Source organism: Gouania willdenowi, chromosome 21 (genome assembly GCF_900634775.1).
Source record: "Gouania willdenowi chromosome 21, fGouWil2.1, whole genome shotgun sequence".
Taxonomy (NCBI): domain Eukaryota; kingdom Metazoa; phylum Chordata; class Actinopteri; order Blenniiformes; family Gobiesocidae; genus Gouania; species Gouania willdenowi.
Window position 1 is genome coordinate 28,540,700 of NC_041064.1, and position 19,102 is coordinate 28,559,801.

The 19,102-nt window shown below is 40.0% G+C and overlaps 2 long non-coding RNA genes across 3 annotated transcripts; one reads left to right on the top strand and one right to left on the bottom strand.

Moving 5' to 3' along the window:
* Positions 1-2,991: 2,991 nt before the first annotated feature.
* LOC114455586 (uncharacterized) lies at positions 2,992-6,001 on the top strand. Of its 2 annotated transcripts, none has more exons than XR_003672741.1 (3): positions 2,992-3,130; positions 5,381-5,723; positions 5,801-6,001. It is a non-coding gene; the product is annotated as an uncharacterized LOC114455586 (long non-coding RNA). The 2 variants fall into 2 exon arrangements; XR_003672742.1 differs by having other exon boundaries at positions 5,381-5,586.
* Positions 6,002-17,941: 11,940 nt separating this feature from the next.
* On the bottom strand, positions 17,942-18,466 carry LOC114455627 (uncharacterized). Its single transcript, XR_003672748.1, has 3 exons — positions 18,400-18,466; positions 18,254-18,320; positions 17,942-18,184 (listed from the first exon to the last, which is right to left on the bottom strand). It is a non-coding gene; the product is annotated as an uncharacterized LOC114455627 (long non-coding RNA).
* Positions 18,467-19,102: the final 636 nt, after the last annotated feature.

The window sequence follows — 19,102 nt, forward strand, 5'->3', positions numbered from 1 at the left end:
TAAAATCTGATCAGCATGTCACTCCATATAAAATTGAACAGAAAAGGATGGTGTGTCAATCTACTGCTTAGATTGGACTGTGAACAGTTAACAATTTTTATTTTATTTATTTATTTATTTTACTTGACGGGGACAGTGCACATAAATCTATTTACACACACAAAGATAGAAATATGTCCAACAGAACAAGAAGTATAAAGTCAATATATCAAAGTAAAAACATACTTTGCATTAATAATAATAATAATAAGACTTTATTGTCATCTATGTATAGGTACATACACAAAATGAGTTTGCTGCTTTTAAATGAAGGTAGATATGTTGCAACATGTGAGAGCTTGTAGAATGTGATGTGAGCTTGTGTATAAAAATCCACACATGAAATAAATTTCATGTCACAAATGATGGGAAAGTGTTTCATTATTTGTTATTATTTGCACGTTTTTTTAGTTCTTTTTGTGAAATATTGTTTACAACCACAACTCTCCAATTACAACTTCTCGAATCTGTCACTACAGAAACACAAACTACTTTTTTCCCGTGAATCTGCGCTGCTTGAGTTTTGCAACACATTTTGCGAGATGTCTACACAAAACAGATTTGTGCTTGAAAGAAACATCACATTCTACAAGCTCTCACATTTAGCAACATATCTACCTTCATACCTTTAACCCATCCCTGAGAAGCAGGGGGCAGAGAGCAGTTAGAGTTAAGAGACTTGTTCAACATCCCAGTGATGTACCTGTAGTTGTAGTTGTAGTTGTACAAAACCTCTTCAGATGTTTCAGAGTTGGTAACCTGATGCTGAAGGATGACATAGAGCTTTATATGCTGTATGTTATTTGTCAGGTCGTCGTTCTGAAGCAGCTGGGGAAGGCTTTGAAATGAGAAACCAAAGAGTACTATGTGTTTCCAGATATACTGTAGCTGTCAGCACTCTCTTTGGCTGCCATTGGGACAAATAGATGTACGTAAGTCTGCCAGCTTCTCATCTTTTTCTTTACATGCATGAAAAAACATTTAGCATCTCATCATTTGAAGGCAATTTTCTTTTTGTTTTGTCAACAGCTGTAACACAAAGCTCTCTAAGATTCATAAGCATTGTGTGCTTTTTTTTTTTCTTTAAATAACTAACAGTATAATTTGAGTCATCCCATTGCAAGTGACTGCAGGATATAGCCTGTGTCATTTATTTATTTTTTTGTATCTGTTTTGTACCTAGTGTAAAACAAAATTTTCATATCTGGAATACAGATACAGAAAAAAAACTGACATGTGAAATGTATTCACAAAAAAAAAACCTATAATTAGGTTGACTAATAAATGAAATCTGAAATTAGGTGTTGGATAATATAAAAAATTGACAAAAAGCTAATATTGGACATCTATAGAAAATTTTAAAATGTGAGCATGCCAATAAGATGACATTAGTGAAAATTCTTTTTTGTTCTGTTGCTGCAAACATTTATTGTTTTGACTAAGGCTGTACATATGTCTCCATAGTGTGATAAATTGCGTGATTTGAGATAATTTAGAAAAAAAAAAGTATTGTTGCCACAATTGTTGTATCCTCTGTGCTTGTTAGTGCCAATAGTCCATACTATATAGTTGTGCAATAATGCATATTTTTTCAGAATGTGCTTCAGAACAATTTTTATACATTAGGTGTGATGTTCAACAAAGTAAAACTAACACCAGAGTAGACTCAACAACTAAAGCTTGTTTGCAAAGCCACTGCATTGGTTGGAAATGTAGTCTTTGTTGAACCTCTTATTAAGACAGAATATAATCAGAATCATTTTATTGTCATCATTCATACATTTCCATACACATAATACAATTATGAACATTACATCTAGAGTGATTAGGTGCACTGTGAATGTTTTTAGTCTGCTTGGTGCAGACTAAAGAGAGGAAGTGTGGGAGATGATGTAGAATACTTGTCATCCTCATCGGGGTCTTGACCTGACTGCAGTTCGTTACCGACTTAAGTGAGTAAATGCTCACAATCAATGGCGTCTGGCACGTTGAAGTGTTCTCTTCACGGATGAATCCCAGTTGTCACTGTTCTGTCAGGGCAGATGGCAGACATTGTGTGTGGCTTGCTGATGTCAACATTGTGGATGAAGTGGCCCATGGTGGCGGTTGGGTTATGGTATGGGCAGGTGTATGTTATGGACAACGAACACAGGTGTATTTTATTGATGGCATTTTGAATGCACAGAGATACCGTGATGAGATCCTGAGGCCCATTGTTGTGCCATTCATGTGCAACCATCACCTCATGTTGCAGCATGATAATGCATTGCCCCATGTTGCAAGGATCTGTGCACAATTCCTGGAAACTGAAAACATCCCAGTTCTAGCTCTGGATCAGCGTGTACAACAGCGTGTTCCAGTTTCTGCTAATATCCAGCAACTTAGCACAGCCATTGAAGTCAGGGTGGCCTTTTATTGTGGCCACCCTGACTGGGAGTTTCCACTGGATACGTCTCCACTGTGCCACGGCACAGATCCGGTTTTGCCCCGCTATCCGCCGTCGGTAATCCCTACCGGTTGCAACAGGAGTGCGCCACGGTGCACTCCTTTTGGATGACTGTGACGTCACGAGACAGAGGAGTTCTCACGATATTTCTATAATCGCGCGAGAACGCAGTTAAAGGTTTGTGTTATAAACGCAACAATAAACAGATAAACAGGTTCCTAACAAAGGAGAACAAGAAGGTTGGACTCTCTGGATTTGTCATAGCCACATTTTTTACCAACAGCAACAGAGAAGAGATAAAGCTGCACCAGTAAAACATGAACTAAATCAAAGTTGCTGCAGTTTACAATGCAGTTACAGTATGAGAGGAAACAATATATATGTGATTTTGTTTTTACACATTATGACGTTTTGGTGATGTAGTTTAGCTTAATTTGCTCTGTGCTGATTGATGCGTCGTGCTCCGGTGTCTGCCAGAAATAGAAGCCCTGCGTATATCTGGCGGAGGGCACTGGACTGTCGGAGCTGGGAAGGAGCAGACTGGCACCATAGAGGACCCGGTGGAAATTAACACATGGACTAAAGTGGAAAATCCGGTGGCGCGGCGGAGACGTAACGCAGCGGAGCCGCATCTAGTAATTGGGGGTGAGGCACACCTGTGCAATAATCATGCTGTCTAATCAGCATCTTGATCTGCCACTCCTGTGAGGTGGGATGGATTATCTATACAAAGGAGAAGTGCTCACTAACACAGATTTAGACAGATTTGTGAACAATATTTGAGAGAAATGCATTTTTATTTTTGTTTAGTGTATATATTGTTTTGCCAAAACGTCATGCATACTCACAGAGGAGGGAAACACATTATCTACATCATGGTGCCTGCTAGCAGGTACAATATAGTTTGCAACAAAGTAAAAAAAAAAATCTGAAGTAAGTATGCAAGATGCAAACCAGGATTTATGCAAGTTTGAAAAAGGCCAACATGTGATTGACAGTGTGTAGTGGGAGAGGGCATCTCCAAAACAGCAGCTTTTTTTTTTTTTTTTGAACACTTTATTTAAAGATTTTTCAGTTTTATACAAACAAACATATCAAGACTTGTTCAAACTTATTTTACAGAGATTAACACCACAATGCCAACCAGCAACACGAGCCCCCAAACTTGTGCAAGTTTGGGGGCTCATCCATTAAAATAAACACACACAAAAACAAAAACACAAATACAATATAATACAATAGGCTGCACACCCACCTGTGAGCCAAATAGCAAAATAATAGGTGACATGTAGGAGGTAGCAGCGCACCTTTGGATGTGAGATCATCCGTGCTCATCGGAGCTCAGAGGGAGAGAAGAAAGGAGTTTGTGAGATAGAAAATGGCGCTACGTACAGAGCTGACGTTCCCAGCAGCGCACACTCTGACCAGAGCAAGTGTGGAACTCATGGATAGTGTGGCGATTGTGAGATAAAACCATAAAAAAACGGGGTAAGCAGTGACACTCTGCATGTCCAGGAGGAAGAGGAAGTTATGTGTGTGCAGACTGACAGGAGAGAAAGTTGGAGGAACGCCAAAATACAGTAAGAAATCCATTCAACTCTGACCCAGATAGATAAATAATAATAATTTTACCATCAAAAGCCCGGTCTGTGTTTTCTTTTTTTTTTTAGTTTTATATAGGGAAACAATGTTCAGATGTTAGAGTTGTCACTAAAGCAAGAAAAAGCTATAAAGTCACTGAGGGTTTTTTTTTTACAAAAAGGCTTTTTTTCTCACCTTTTTGCTCTGAAACTGAAGATTTGTGTAAAACTTGCTCAATTCAACGGCTGATTTCAAAAGAATGAAGCGAGACAGAAACAATTTATTTTTTCTGATGAAAGTAGAGGATTCAATCTTTTAGAATCTGGTGTCAGATTTCAGATAGTCATAGTAGAAAATATTCTGTGGGTCTTTAAAATCAGTCAAAATGCTCAAAAACGGCTGGCACTGAGGGGGGTAGAAAATCTGAGAATAGCTGGCACTGAATGAGTTAATGTTTTTAAGAGTAGACTCAAGACACACTTGTTTAATTTAGCTTTTATTTATCTAATTTAGTTTTCTTATTGTGTCTATTTCATTCTAGTTTGTTAGTTTTATCATGTATCATATTTCAGCTTATTTTTATGTTGTTTAAGGACTATCATTTGTTTTATATTTTGATTATTTTTAGTGTCCTTAATTATTTCTCTCTCATCCAGTGTTTCATTGTGGAGCCCTCTAGATCTCCCAGTGTGGCGTACTGGGACTAGGATTGCATCGTACTGAGATTGTATACGTGCACTACCGGAAAATGTATTTTTGCAAAGAAAAACAATAATTCAGTTTTATTTATTTTTGTTTTCAAAGTGAACGGACACGTGTTTTATTTGTTAATTGGATTAGGTTAGGGTTAAGGTTACAATCCCAGTATGGTTACAAACTCAGTACGTGACACCGGTCCAGACGGCTCCTGTAATGGCGTCTTCTTATTGGAGCCTCTGTAGTCATGTTTTGTGTATGTTTCACTGTATTTTTGGAGGGTGGGTGTTTTGTTCCTTTTTTTTAACTATGTAAAGCACTTTGAGCTGCATTTTCTTTGTCTGAAAAGTGCTTTATAAATAAAATGTATTATTATTATTATTATTATTATTATTATTATTACTCTGAGAAGTTTTCTTTGAGCCCCACTTTTTTATATACGTTGATGTTTGGGCAGGTTTTCTTAATCTCTTTAAGAACAAAGTTTTACATGATTTGCACTTATTTTCTTGCAATATTTTCATTGAAAATAACTGAAGATTTTCTAAGGCAGTAATGTTCAAAACATGTTTGTATATAGAAGCAATGCTGTACCTTCTGATTTATTTGTGTACACAGACACGTGCAGACTCCAAACCTGTTTAGGCAGAGGCACGCGCTGAAGCAGCACTGCCTGAATGTGAGAACACCGTGCCAGAGGCAGTCAGCACAAGTGTGAGGAGGCAACTGACCCTGAACACTCGGCTATGCTGCAACACAACTAAAGTTGTGTAGAGACGACACATGCCATGCACCTCCACATATATGACACCGATGAACTTAGAGTAAGCTCAGTTAATAAAAGAATAAAAACATTCAGTGTACCAGTTCCTGCATACCGTCAAACTTTTCACAAATCAGCTTTGAGGAATTGGAACATCAAAATACTTCACATATAAATAGAGAATAAATTAAATAACAGGTATTAAATACTGTCCACAATCATTTTCCTGTATTTGTTTTTCTGTAACCCCTAACATTTGAATTTTATTTTTTCAGCACAAGATGAAAAGGTATCGACTGAAAACGGCTGTGCAGATGATAATGAAAACTATTTTGTGAAAACTGACTTGAAGAGCAGACACATATGGAAAACTAATTACATTTGATTATTTTAATTAAATTAAACAGAAGCATTCTCACTGTTAACAGTTTGATGTTGGAAAAGAGTATGTCAATAAACAACTGAGACCCATTTTATGCAGGCTACTGTGTAATGTGTTGCAGTGCAGTACACCGTCAGTGGAGTCCTGTGCGTAACTGGGACATGCTTATATACAGCGGATCTTGTCGTTTTTTCAAAGCACCTAATATCTCAACCAGCTGTCACTTGTATCAACATTCTTCTAATAGAAGGTGAATGATCTGCTTTCACATATTTAGGATCTGAACTTCATAATACAGTACATAATTTGCCACACTTAAAAGCTGCTTTTAAATAAGCACAAAAAGTTACTATGCTCCAATTAATTCACTTTTACTGCTGTGGGTATACATTTTACACCATGTATACATTATAAACACCTGAAGCTGCTGACTATTGGATACAAGGCTATTATGGACAAATTGGATATCTGATTGTTTTATCACAGAGTTTTGCCTATCTCAATTACATTTTTAAGTTAGCAAGTTGGGACTCGTTTCTAAAACCACAAACAAAAAAGCCCACACATTAGTTTTCCTTCTCTTATCTTAAAATTACAAACAGTTTATGTATACAATCCGTAGTTTGTTTGTTCTGACGTACATTCATCCTGCTTTATCTTGTTACTATCTGGTGTTGCTAAGGACGCTTTGAACATATTAGAAGTGATGTTGAATTACGTACCGTGTTTAGTATTTAAAACCATACTGATTGTGTCGTATTAATTTATTCTTATCATTGTTATTATTTATATTAATTTCCATCAAGGATAAAGTGTAGTTTAAGACTGTTTGGGGGACTGTTTGGATATTATGAAAGTGAAGGGCACATTTCTCACTAGAAATCTCAAAATGAAGCTAAAGCCATACACTCTCTTAATATATAGTAATTTCCAGTGAAAATTAAACAAATCTCTGCCATGTTTTTCCTTTCTGAAATGGGATGACAAGGTGGTCACATGAGCTGACATATGCCCCTTAGAAAACACTGGGCAAATTACACGTAGTACCAGTATTTCTACACCCTCAGTGGCGTATGTGTTGGATGTCTATGCATTGTGGACAAGCAAAGTCATTCTACACTTTGGAGTGAGACTGGGTTGCTGAAATAAGCCCAGAAGATAGTTCCAGCAAATCTGCTGCCTTATAAACAACATGTAACAAAAATAAAGGGAACTCTCTGGGGGTGCAGAAGATATAACACAGGGCAATAAGTGTCCTATCTGAGCTAACACAGATACACCCCACACAGAATATCAGTCTATTCCAAAGCTAATAGCCAATTTCAGTCACACACACATTCAATCCTACATGTACAACTGCAACTAACCTATAATACACGTTTTTGGGCAGTGAGAGGAAGTTGGAGTACCTGGATAAAACTCCTGCAAACACAGGGAAAAGGTGCAATGTCGACAGGAAAACCTCACAAAAAACTCTCAGAAGGATCTTTTCATTTTTAATTCAGACAGAAGATGAGTCAGTAGGGGGCATTATTCATCAAAACATAGTGTGACCCAAAAAGGTAAAATCCTGACATTCTAACTTTTTGCTGCTAAATTTAAAAAATAAATAAATAAATATAAAAGGACTTTTACACAATGTGATTTTGCTCAAGTATGTGTTTAAACCTTCTTTTTATTTATTTATTAAATCTGTGAGATGAGTCAGGAGCATGAGGTCGTGAGAAGATTCTAAGATGTGTTATGCTGATCAGAAGATCGAGTAGATAAAACAGTGGGCCACTGTTTTGAAATAAAACTAAGTCACGTATGGCTGCATTTAAAAATCATGTGTTTGAAATTGGAGATTTGTGGAGTTTTTCCAAACTTTTTGAACTACTCATAAAAAGTTTGTGCCATTGCAGTTCAGTTTTTGGACATCAGAGATTACTTCTCTACCTTGTCTGCGTAAGCTATCGGAGGTCAACACTACATGCAGCTGGGTTCTCCCCCCAGCAATTCTTGTTTTGATTGCAAAAGAAAAATGGAAAACACTGTTCATAACAGAAGATTTGGTTACACTTTTGTCAGTGCAGCTGTTACCATTAAACTCTGCATTCTCACATCTGAAATCCAAGAGATTGCCTAATCTGCTATTATAAGTGAAAATATCTTTGGCTGCTCTGCAAAATTAGGCTCAGCTACCTCTCTTTCATATCCTGTGACTGCTTCTGGGACGCCACTTTCATACACACTAATTCCACAGGAAATGGAAGGAGGAAACAAACACAGATCTATCACAGAGCACTGTCAAGGCATAAATACTTTATTTCCATTTCAAACAGCTTTGTATTCTAGTTAAACTTTAAATATACTGTTTTTCAGAGCCAAAAGCTTTTTTTCAAATCACAATGACTTTATAAACACACTTTTTGTCAATCTGATAACATGTCAGAGGAAAATTTGCAAGGATCAGGTGCTATATTGAGCCAGTTGGATTTCATGCATTATTGCTCCTCATTAGCTGTTTCAGTGGCTAAAGGCCTCACTATTTAGAATGTTGAAATTGTTTTCAGTTGTGTGAATTCAAGACATGAAGTCTCACATGTACAAAATACCTAAACCAAAAAAAAAACCAAAAAAACTCAAACCTTAAAGGGTCCTAAGAAACTTTATTAAGAGAAACCTTCCTGTGGATCATTCTGTTATAATAATTATGTTCCGTATGGTTGTGAATAAACCAACTAAATGCTCACAGTGAACATTTCTTATTGAGATGGGAAGATTTAGTTTAAGCAGAAAGATGACTGTCTTTTCCACTGTTCTTTCCAGTTGGTTAAACCATGAATTTGTACTACAACCCACCTCCTTAGGATCTGTAGACATGAGACTTTAGTTCTTGTTGTAGATTTTTGAAGATGGTTTGTTTTTCTTGTAGCAGTATTTCTTTATGTGAGCTTAATCATTGCCATCTGGAGATATTCAACCAACGTGCGGGGGAAATAAGTTAATTCATCATAATGTCTAACACCAAGTACATTACCACCACTGTAGCTTTGAGGCTACAGTGCTACAAGTGAATACATTTTCTCTCTTTGGCTGAGCTGCAGGAGTGAAAGATGTTGCACAGAAAACAATCTTTTGTTTTGATGATAATACAGTATTTATACATTATTTGACAATATTCGAAAAAGCAGGCCCTTTGTTTTCTTTTACTTCTTATTTTCTATAATGTCAAAACAACTAAATGTTTTTCAGAAAAGATGTTTGTGTCATGTTCTTGGGTTGGTGAATAGTTTTTGAGTTTAGATTTCCTGCTTCTGTTAGTTGGGAACTAACAGAAGCAAGAAATATACACTCATAAACTTGTATTTAATTTATTTTTTTAGATTATGAGTCAGTTTTTTATGATTTTGAGTGTGTCATGCGGCCAAAAGAGAATGAGGCGTTTCTTCCCTCTGGCCATCTGTTTACTTAACTCTGAGCTTTAAACTGAGGTCTGCCGACCAGCTGCTCCTGGTTGTTTTAGAATAATGACCGATGTGAGCATTAACACTGGAAAGAACAAGGAGTTTCAATAGTAATTTTGTGTGTTTTTCTGTCATTCTGGGTATATTTGTGGTTGCCCTGCTCCTTATGAGACATTACGTGCATTTATTTTGTCCTTTTGTGTTGTTTCCTTGTTATTTGGAGTTATAATACGTACTTGTTTTGTCATTTTGCATTTTGTTCAGTTATTTTTGTGTATTTCTGTTGTGATTTTGCTTGTTTGTTCGTACTATGGGTTTGCAGTCATTTTTTGTGTTTTTCTTGTCATTTTGTGTATTTTTTGTTGTAATTTTTAATTTGTTATTTTGTGCATTACTGTTGTCGTTTTGTTTATTTTTGTCATAGTTTTGTGTGTTCTTCTGTTATTCTGTATATATATATATATATATATATATATATATATATATATATATATATATATATATATATATATATATTTCCTGTACAATGTATTTGTCATATTGCATATTTGTGTTGTAATTTTGCATTTTTGGAGTACATTTTGTGTATATCTGTTGTCATTTTTGCTTGTTTGTTAGTACTGTGTGTTTGCAGAGTCATTTTTTGTGTTTTTCTTGTCTTTTTGTTGTCATTTTCTATTGTGAGCCATTTTGTGTATTACTGTTGTCATTTGGTTCATTTTTGTCTGGCAAGGGAAATTTATTTGTAAAGCACATTTCATACACACGACAACTCAATGTGCTTTACAGGATCAAAAACTGCAAGTTGTAGTAATTTTGTACAGCTTTTGGAGTATTTTCTGTTTTTCTTGTCTTTTACTGTATTTTCCTGCAATGTTGTAACTCTGTATTTTTTACTGTATTCTTACTTTTGTTTTGTGTGTTTTTCTGCCATTTTGTACGTTTACTTTGGAAAATTAGACCAAGGGCTTCATGTGGAAAGAACAAAGAGTTTTTATCGTAAATTTGTATGTTAACATTCCTCTTTGGTAAAGCTTTTAGTTAGGAACCAGCTCATAGCTCATAGTTAAGATGCAATAGGCATAGACTGCCGGTGGGGGGGTCTGGCATGCTCGGTTGGAGAGAGGTTGGAGAGGGCGTTAAGAGAGATGTCATTTAGGTTAGAGAGGGACCGGAGAGGGTCCCATTCCTCTCTCAAACACTCCCTCTATGTCTGCTTCTTCCCTTGTGTGTTTGCTCCTGTACACCTTCTGGCTTTTGTCTTGCAGGTCCGTGGGATCCTCAGTGTGGAGTTACAGAGTCTCAGCGGCTCTGTCTCCACCCTTTCCTCTGCACACACCCAACACAGCATAACGTGGATGGCTGTTCATCATAGGAATGGGATCCACACAAGGTTCCTGCTGCTTAACAGAAGGTTTTCCTTGCCGCCATGATGAATTCATGTTGGGTGTGGGATACATATGTATGTGTATATACGTATATATGCATATGTGTGTATCCATAAAATGAAGAGTCCGTCCTTAAGACTGCTCTACTGTAAAGTGCCTTGAGATACCGTTGGTTATGATTTGGCGCTATACAAATAAAAGATTGATTGATGATTGATTGATGTGTATGTGGTGCAATAGCTCCGGAGGGAGGAAGTGGTGGTCCCACCATCCGGGGGTGGTGTGTTGAGGTGCACCAAGTGGGTGAGCCAGACCAGCTGGGAGTGAGTGAAGTGAAGTGTCCATGTAGGAGGCATGTCTGGTATGAGCCCGGCCCGTTCACATGGTGGGCCACCGGAGAGGGTAGATGGCGCTGACGGGCACGCGGCACTGTGGGCGTCAGGGATGCGCCGAGCAGCACAGCCGGAGACCCAACCCGCGGCACCCCACGGAGCACGGGGGGTCCCGCCCCGCCAAAGCAGGGGGCGGCCAAATAGGAGAGAGGCCAGCGCCCACACTAGGGCCAGCGCCCACACTAGGGCCAGCACAGGCCCGCACGGCACCATGATACAGCACCCTCCACAGGGAGGCGGCCCTGGCCCTCCCGACGAGAGAGGACCACCGCCCCGCCAGCCACGGACCGATAGGCAGGCGAACCAAAGCACCCCCAGCCAGGCACCGCAACCCCACACCAATGCCCAGCAGAGCGCCCCCCACGGTGGCCGTGCCCATTCACCCACGCGCCAACATGAGACTCCCCCCCGAAGCCAGCACAGCCCGGAGGACAGCGGGCCCCAAGCCACCAGCCCCTCCCCGCCCATGGTGTCGCAGTGCCACACTGAGCCGTGGCCAGTTCCCGGGACGAGACAGGGACAGAGGGCAAGAGGATAGAGTGGCAGAGAAATACGCAGGCCCCCAGCCCCAAGGGCCACCCAGATGTGCACGGAGGGGGCAGGAGAGCAACACCAAACAGCCCAGGGACCACAAAAGCACCCTAAAGGGATGCACACCGGCACAGAGGCACCCAGAACACCCGGCAACCCACCCAAGCCACCCAGGTCAAGGCCACCCAATGAGCCTATTGAGGTCCAGGTCTACAGCTACATCAGTGTGTTAGTAAAGAGTGGAGCTGGTAGTCGCTTGCAGGCTGTATCCTATTTTCAAAGAAAACCAACAGAGAGGCCGAAATTTCAAAATGGTCGTAGACAAGCTTTACATAGATGGCCAACTGTTTAGGGATTCTAACATCACCTCCTGGCTCTACTATGAAAAATTTAATTAAATTAAAAAAAATGTTTTTTAAAAAAACAGGTGATTTATGAGTTAATATTGAAAAGACAATTCTCGACTCATGGTGTAGTTCAGGTAGCACTATTTGAAAGGTAAAATAAATATGTGTGTGAGTATATATATATATATATATATATATATATATATATATATATATATATATATATGCTGTCTTCACTAAAAGTTGTTGGCAAGCAACGTGATTTTTAGCTATTCAGCTAGCTAAACAAAGTATTCTTATTCTTCAATGTTGCATCCTCCAAGGATCAGACTGGTGATGTAGTGGCAGGATTTAATGATTGGGAATATTCATACATTCAATTTGTAAAACTGAAAAAAGAACACAAACAATACAAATATAAATGTTCTTTTTTGTACTCCAACAAAAAATTAGATAATTAACATAACACATCCCAAATGTCTAAATGACCATATATACATGCAAAGAAATGTACACATGTAAATAAGTCTGCATAACACTCAAGTTATTAACTATAGGACTAGCACATTTATCTGATGCTAACTGTTAGCTCGTAGCCATCTTCCAAAAACACCACTCAAAAAAGTATGCAAAGTACATATAAATTAACCAAACATGGTAACACAATGATATATAATGCATAACTTACAGATGAAGCCGTTTATGTGGACTTAGATGCAAGACTTAGCTGTACTGGACGGACACAGATCTTCCGTTGCGTGTGGACAGGTCAAAAAAGAAAGTACATTACTTCCGGGTTACCTAAGCCCTTTCTGATACAGTGCAGTTACACTTTTCTGCTGCTAGATGGCGGCCACAACACATAGATAAACATGAACTGATTTACAATACAATATGTATGTGAGTGTATGTAGATCTATATGTGTGTGTGTATGTATGTTATAAAAACACAAAAAATGAAATAAAAAATAATAATTCGTCTGCCCAGGGCTGGCCGCAGTTCGGTGTGGCCCCGCGATGCCTTGGGCGGGGTGGGGCCACCACCCCACCCCTGGAAGACAGCCTGCTGTCTTCCAGGCTGTGCTGGCGTCAGAGGGGTGTCTCGTGTTGGCGCGTAGGTGATTGAGGGTGGCCTTTGTGTGGGGGGGGCTCTGCTGCCGGCATTGATGTGGGTTGGTGGTGCCTGGCTGGGGGTGCTTAGGTTCGCCTGCCTATCAGTCCGTGGCTGGCGGGATGGCCCTGCTTGGGCGGTTGGTGGCGGCCTCTCTAGTCGGGAAGGCCCGGGCTGCCTCCCTGTGGAGGGTGTTGTATTGTGGTGCCGTGCTGGCCCTGGTGCGGGGCCAGTAAGAATGTCATTTGTATGAGGATAAAATGAGGTTTTAACTGTCGGGTTGGACTCGAGAGAATGTGGCCTGATCCTCACTCCAACTGTGATACGGTTATTTATTTACTCGTCGTTCATGTGACTGTTTACTGCAAGACCTGCACACAAGCCTCCATGGTAGTTTAGTCCACTGCAGTAGTGGCCGGCTCATTGGGGGCGCTGGGGCATCCCGTGTAAGAGGGGAGTGAAATGTAAAAGTGCAGAAAAATAGCCAATTGTGTACAGTTGCCATGGCAAATCAATAAATACATGGCGAATCAATGTCCCAGAATTTTAAGGTCCTGGAGCGCTGAAAATAAGAACAGAATGTATGTATTTTAAACACTATTAAAAACTGGAAGCAGGCTTGTAAATTATTGAAGATAAATAGTGAATGTGTAGGGAAATGGCACACGATCCTGACTTTATACCAAATAAGTCTGACAAAATATTAGATTTGTGGGCCAGCAAAGGGGTAAAAACATGCTCACAATTAATTACAAATAATACAATAGATTAATTTGAAACAATAGCTGCAACTTAAGAACTAAACTAAAAACATTTTTTTAAGGTTTTTACAGCTAAGAAATTACCTTATGCAACATGCAGAGGTGAATGAAATGACAAACGAATTATTACAGTATTTGGTCCAAAATAGAAAGAAAGCTAAAGGAAATCTATCCAATATTTTTAAAATAATACAAAAGCAATGTTTTATTGACAATAAGCAAAGAGAAAAATAATTAAACATTAGCATCAAGGTAGGGGAATGAAAAAAACTCTAGCATGGAAACCTAAAGACGACTCATGGAGGTTGAGCATGAGGTACTTTATTGCACCTATCACTGTGAAAAATACTCTGCTTCTGCTCAAGGCACAAAATGTTTGAGTGGGTGTGGAGAAGAAAAAGCAAAATATATGCATATGCTTCTTACATGACCTACTCTGACCAAATTCTGGAGAGAGGTTGAGAAGGTACTGACAAATATTTTTTAACTAAATCAAAACCTGAAATTAGAACACCTTTTGTGAATACATATATTATTTATAATAAACAAGATGTGTGACAAAAAGGCACTCACACTTTTTATTTATCCCCACATTCATTTTGTGTACGGTATGTCTTTTTATTCATGTTTTTGTTTTCTTTGTTCTCTTCTGTTTTTTGTTTTGTGCTATAAAAAAGAAAAATGCAGTGTACTTTTGAACACATCTCTGAAAATTACATTTGGTTTGTTAATGAATGCAATAAAGTATTAAAAAAAAGGTTGTGTTTGGAGATGAAACAGAGCTGAATTTGACAGCCCTACGAAGAGAGAGACTGGCAGCTACTGTGTGTGGGAATGTCAGAAGATGAAGCTTTCTGTTTTTTCCTTCCCCTCTTTCACATTTGAATGCGACATGTGCACATGCTGTGTAACCAGGTAAGCTATGCATCTGTGTACTGTTAGCCAAATGTTAATTTTCTTTGAATATAGTCCTTAATGTTTATCCCTCATCTTATTAAAACAATGAATGTATCTGTAATGTTTGAACTAATTTGAAATGCTCAAATAAAGTGACTTAAACAGTCTTGGGCTTATGTGTTATATATAAACCAATTTTCAGTAATAACTTTTGAAACTTTTGTATTGTTTCTGTATATCAGGGAGGCTGTTCAACATCCTCATCACCACACCAATGACAATGTACAGCATCCATAATTTCAACACCAGAGTCTTTGAGAAATGATCCACTCAGAAAGACAGATGAGCAAATAACAATGTCCATCTCTCACTCACTCATCATATTACACTAACCTTAGAAACACATCACTCACTCACACACACTGTTCATGTGTATAAATTTAGCTGATCACAGACTGCTGTTGATTATTGTATATGATACCCTTCCTTTCTAAAGCATGCATGGAGCAAATTGAAAAGTAATCATTTACCTTCCTGTGGAATTGGTGATTTTGAGAAGGAGATTAAATCATGACTTAAATTATAGTTGTATACTGGACTAGGGAGAGAAAAGTATTGTCACATCATCAGTCTCACCCAGATTGTCTTCTTTCAGTCTCCAAGCCGTCTTCTTCTTTATTTCCGGCAGTGGGACGCCTCTCCAAGCTGTCCAGAATGCGGTGTCATCATCAGCATTTATTGACGTCACGTTTTCAGGACTGCGAGGGAAATTCGGCCCCAGAATTACAGTACAAAATTCACCACACAGTCTGTTCAAGGCAATAGGGAGAAACTAGTGTGGGCTCATTCTCTTTGGTTTGGAAAGCTTCATCACCCATGAGCATTAAAAGACTTAAAATTAATGTTTATTTTTCATAAATCCTGCCCTATGCTTCTTAAACCTTTTTTTGCAGTAGGACTACTGAAAAACTTTATGTATTTGTGAATTTCCTGAGCTAAAAAAAATTGAATGACAAAACAAATGGGAATTCAGATGTCTGTGTTTATATTTTTCCGCAAGCTAGGACTATTGTCTGAATTTCTGCTGAGCGTTCTTGCATGACGAACAGTGGACCATGTGTTATAACCCACTGTACAGTTCCTCCTATCTTTCCACTCATTTGCCAGAAGGCAAACTGGAAACATCTGGGGACCTCTGGGGAATAGCAAGAATGCGGCAAAAAAAATTATTTTATCAAAACCTGCTTTTAATCACATTCCCCCCTCAGAAATGCATTAGAATTCCTTTCACATCTTATTTCACAAAAGGTCAGGGGCCCAGCTGAGGCAGTATGAGGAAAATGTGAGAATCTCCATTCATTGATTGGATTTACATTGTACATGCTGGTAAATGGAATTTGTTTGTCCTCATTATTCAGTGCATAATGTACCAGACTTATCAGCACAGACATATCACTTGGCTTTGCTGGATCCCTGCTGTAGGACAGCTTGGATGAAATTTAATACAAGCATTTTTTTTCAGCAACTGATAAGGAACTGTTGCAGAGCTCATTATTATATTATCATTACGGTCTAATCTGAGTTAGTGCAGTTTTATTTTATGAAGCATTACCAACTCAGTCCATCCACTTACACTGATATACTTTCATACCTTTTTTGAAGAGTGACATAAGGTACATAGAAAACCAAGTAACACAGACTGTGCCTTGCCTTAGATTCCTCACACCAAACTGAACAGTCCAGAACTGTTCCGGGGGTTTCATTGGGAAAAAAAGAATCACCCCACCTACACCCCTCAAATCTTCTACACCACCTCAGTTTATCTGGTGATCAGTTCATTTGGTGACCAGTTTATCTAGTGACCATTTCAAAGCACCAGTTTACGCAGCAGCCATTACCCCCACCCTCTAATGACCCCTTAGCCCACCTTAAAGCCCCCCACCCCCTAATGACCCCAATGAGCCCCCCCGGTGTGAATGCACCCTAAGAGAGTACAGTATTTAGAGGTGCAATGTTACCACCAGGTTGTGCTGTAGAACCCGCCCAACAACATTATTCTCAAAGACATAAATAAAATACAAATTAAGACAGGAAATAAATACCTCTTTGACTGCTTGACATGAAAATAGAAACTCAAAGATGCTCCAACAGGCCAAACCTAAAGATACTCCAACAGTGTACGTATCTTTCACACTAATAAAGAAGTTGAGGCCGATAAACTTAATTGTGCCCAGTCTGCGCTTTGACACTGTTCTTTTTTTAATTGTGCCACGCAGATACCCGACTCCCAGTGACGATTTTGGTATGAAATTCTGGGGGGGCCATACAATATTCACACACGAAAATCTGATGCAAACATATTATACATTTTATATATATATATATATATATATATGTGGCGTTATGAGGCGAAGTGCCCGTTAGGTAGAAAAAAAGATGACAATGCCAACCCCTCAAAATTAGGTTTAAACAGACTTCCGTCAAGGGGTAAACAGAAGACACACAGGTGATCGTGTATAATGGAGAACAGAGACGTGTTTCTTGGTGGAAAAACTGACAATGGTTTATTCTTTAACAATAAAAAACAACTGTCCATATAAAAGAGTAAGCTCACTATATACAGCAGCAACCGGCCTACCATCAACGTGGGAGGAGGGTCCAAATAAATCAAATCAAATTAAAGTGACACACTCACGACGATGTGGGGGGGGGAGGAAACGCCCAAACGCCTACACCAGGACTGCACCGCACACGAAAAAAACCACCACCTCGGACCCACCACCACGATGACTGCTGCGGCTGCCGAGAGGAGAAGCACAGTGAGGATACAATATAACCAAATTTAAACACCAATATGAGCGGACATTCCATAAACAAAAAGAAAACACAAATAGGTTTACAAATCAGGTCTACAGTTGGGGGTATTCTGTCATGAAAACAAAACATTCAACTATTTTTTTAACCAAATATATCTGACAAAAACAATATGCAAAACCGAACAATAAGGACACACAAGTGATGAATCTTCCCTTAGGCAAAACACACACACCCACAACACACACTGACACGCAAACGCCACACACACACGCAAGCATGCACACACTACACACTACACACTGACACAGACACGCAACGTCGTGCACACAGAAGCTGGACCGGGCGATACCCGTCACTAACAGCCGCAGCCGGGGCAGCCGAGTGCGAGCCGGGCACCGGCTTCGATTAAGGCAGCCGAAGCTACCGATGCCTCGGGGTGTAAGCGTTCCCGTGGACACGCAGTAGGCGAAGCAGCAGTGTTCCTTGTTCTACTTAGCTTTCTCCAACAGGTCCCGTGTCCCGATCGCCGGCAGCCCTCCCCCGGTAGCAGAGCCTCCGTCCTGCGCGGCTGGTGTGTTCCGGTTCTGTTTAACACAGGCACGTTATCACCACAGCTAATGGTAGCCTACACATTAGCCACAATCAATGCCTACCCGCTGCAGGGCGAGGTCAGGTTTGGGGGGGCTGATGATCGCCACCGTCTGTCGGTATTAAATGACCCTATAATGCGTAATAACCACGAGTCCATCATTAAGATCAGGCAATCAAACATTTGAAAATGAGCGAGTCGCACACCTACCGATCTGAGAATCAATGAGAGCACGCAGTTCCGGTAGCGTGCAACAGGAGTGCCCGAGTCAGGTATGGGGAGGAGCAAAAGCCAGGGAGGAACGAGTGGTTGGAGGAAGAAACTCAATCCCTTTTATTCTCCCACCCTGTTAATAGGCCAGACTAACTTGCTAGCAGCAATACTGCTACATCCACCCCCCTTTTCTCTGATCGTCGCCCCGACGAGGCACCAATAGAAGATGAATGAGCCTAATTCCATGGTCGAAAGAAAACAGACATAGCAATTGATTGTGAGGAAACGGGTCTTGCGGGGGCCCGCTCCCTAACCGTCCGAGGAAGGTGATGGAGGTTTGAGTGCTGGCCAGCTGTGGAGCGTGTTGTTTGCCGCCTAATCAAGCCCCTACTCCCCAGAGGGGAGCATGCTCTGGCGGCGGGATGAGGTGCCAGTGTCGTGGCTGGGAGAGCCGGGGTTAAGTCCTGGGTGACTGCCGAAGCACGCCTGGCTGGTGTGGGGGAAGTATCCCTCACCCACGCCATTACATCATCCCCGGATGAATCATCCTGTCTTATTGGCTGGTCAGGAGAAGCTTGAGGAGGAGGGGATGTATCCACAGCGGGGATGTCTCCCGCAACAACCTTCAGGAGCGTCCGGTGCACACGTTTGACCTCAGTAGGTTCATTGACTGGGGCCACTGCATACACCGGGCCTTCCC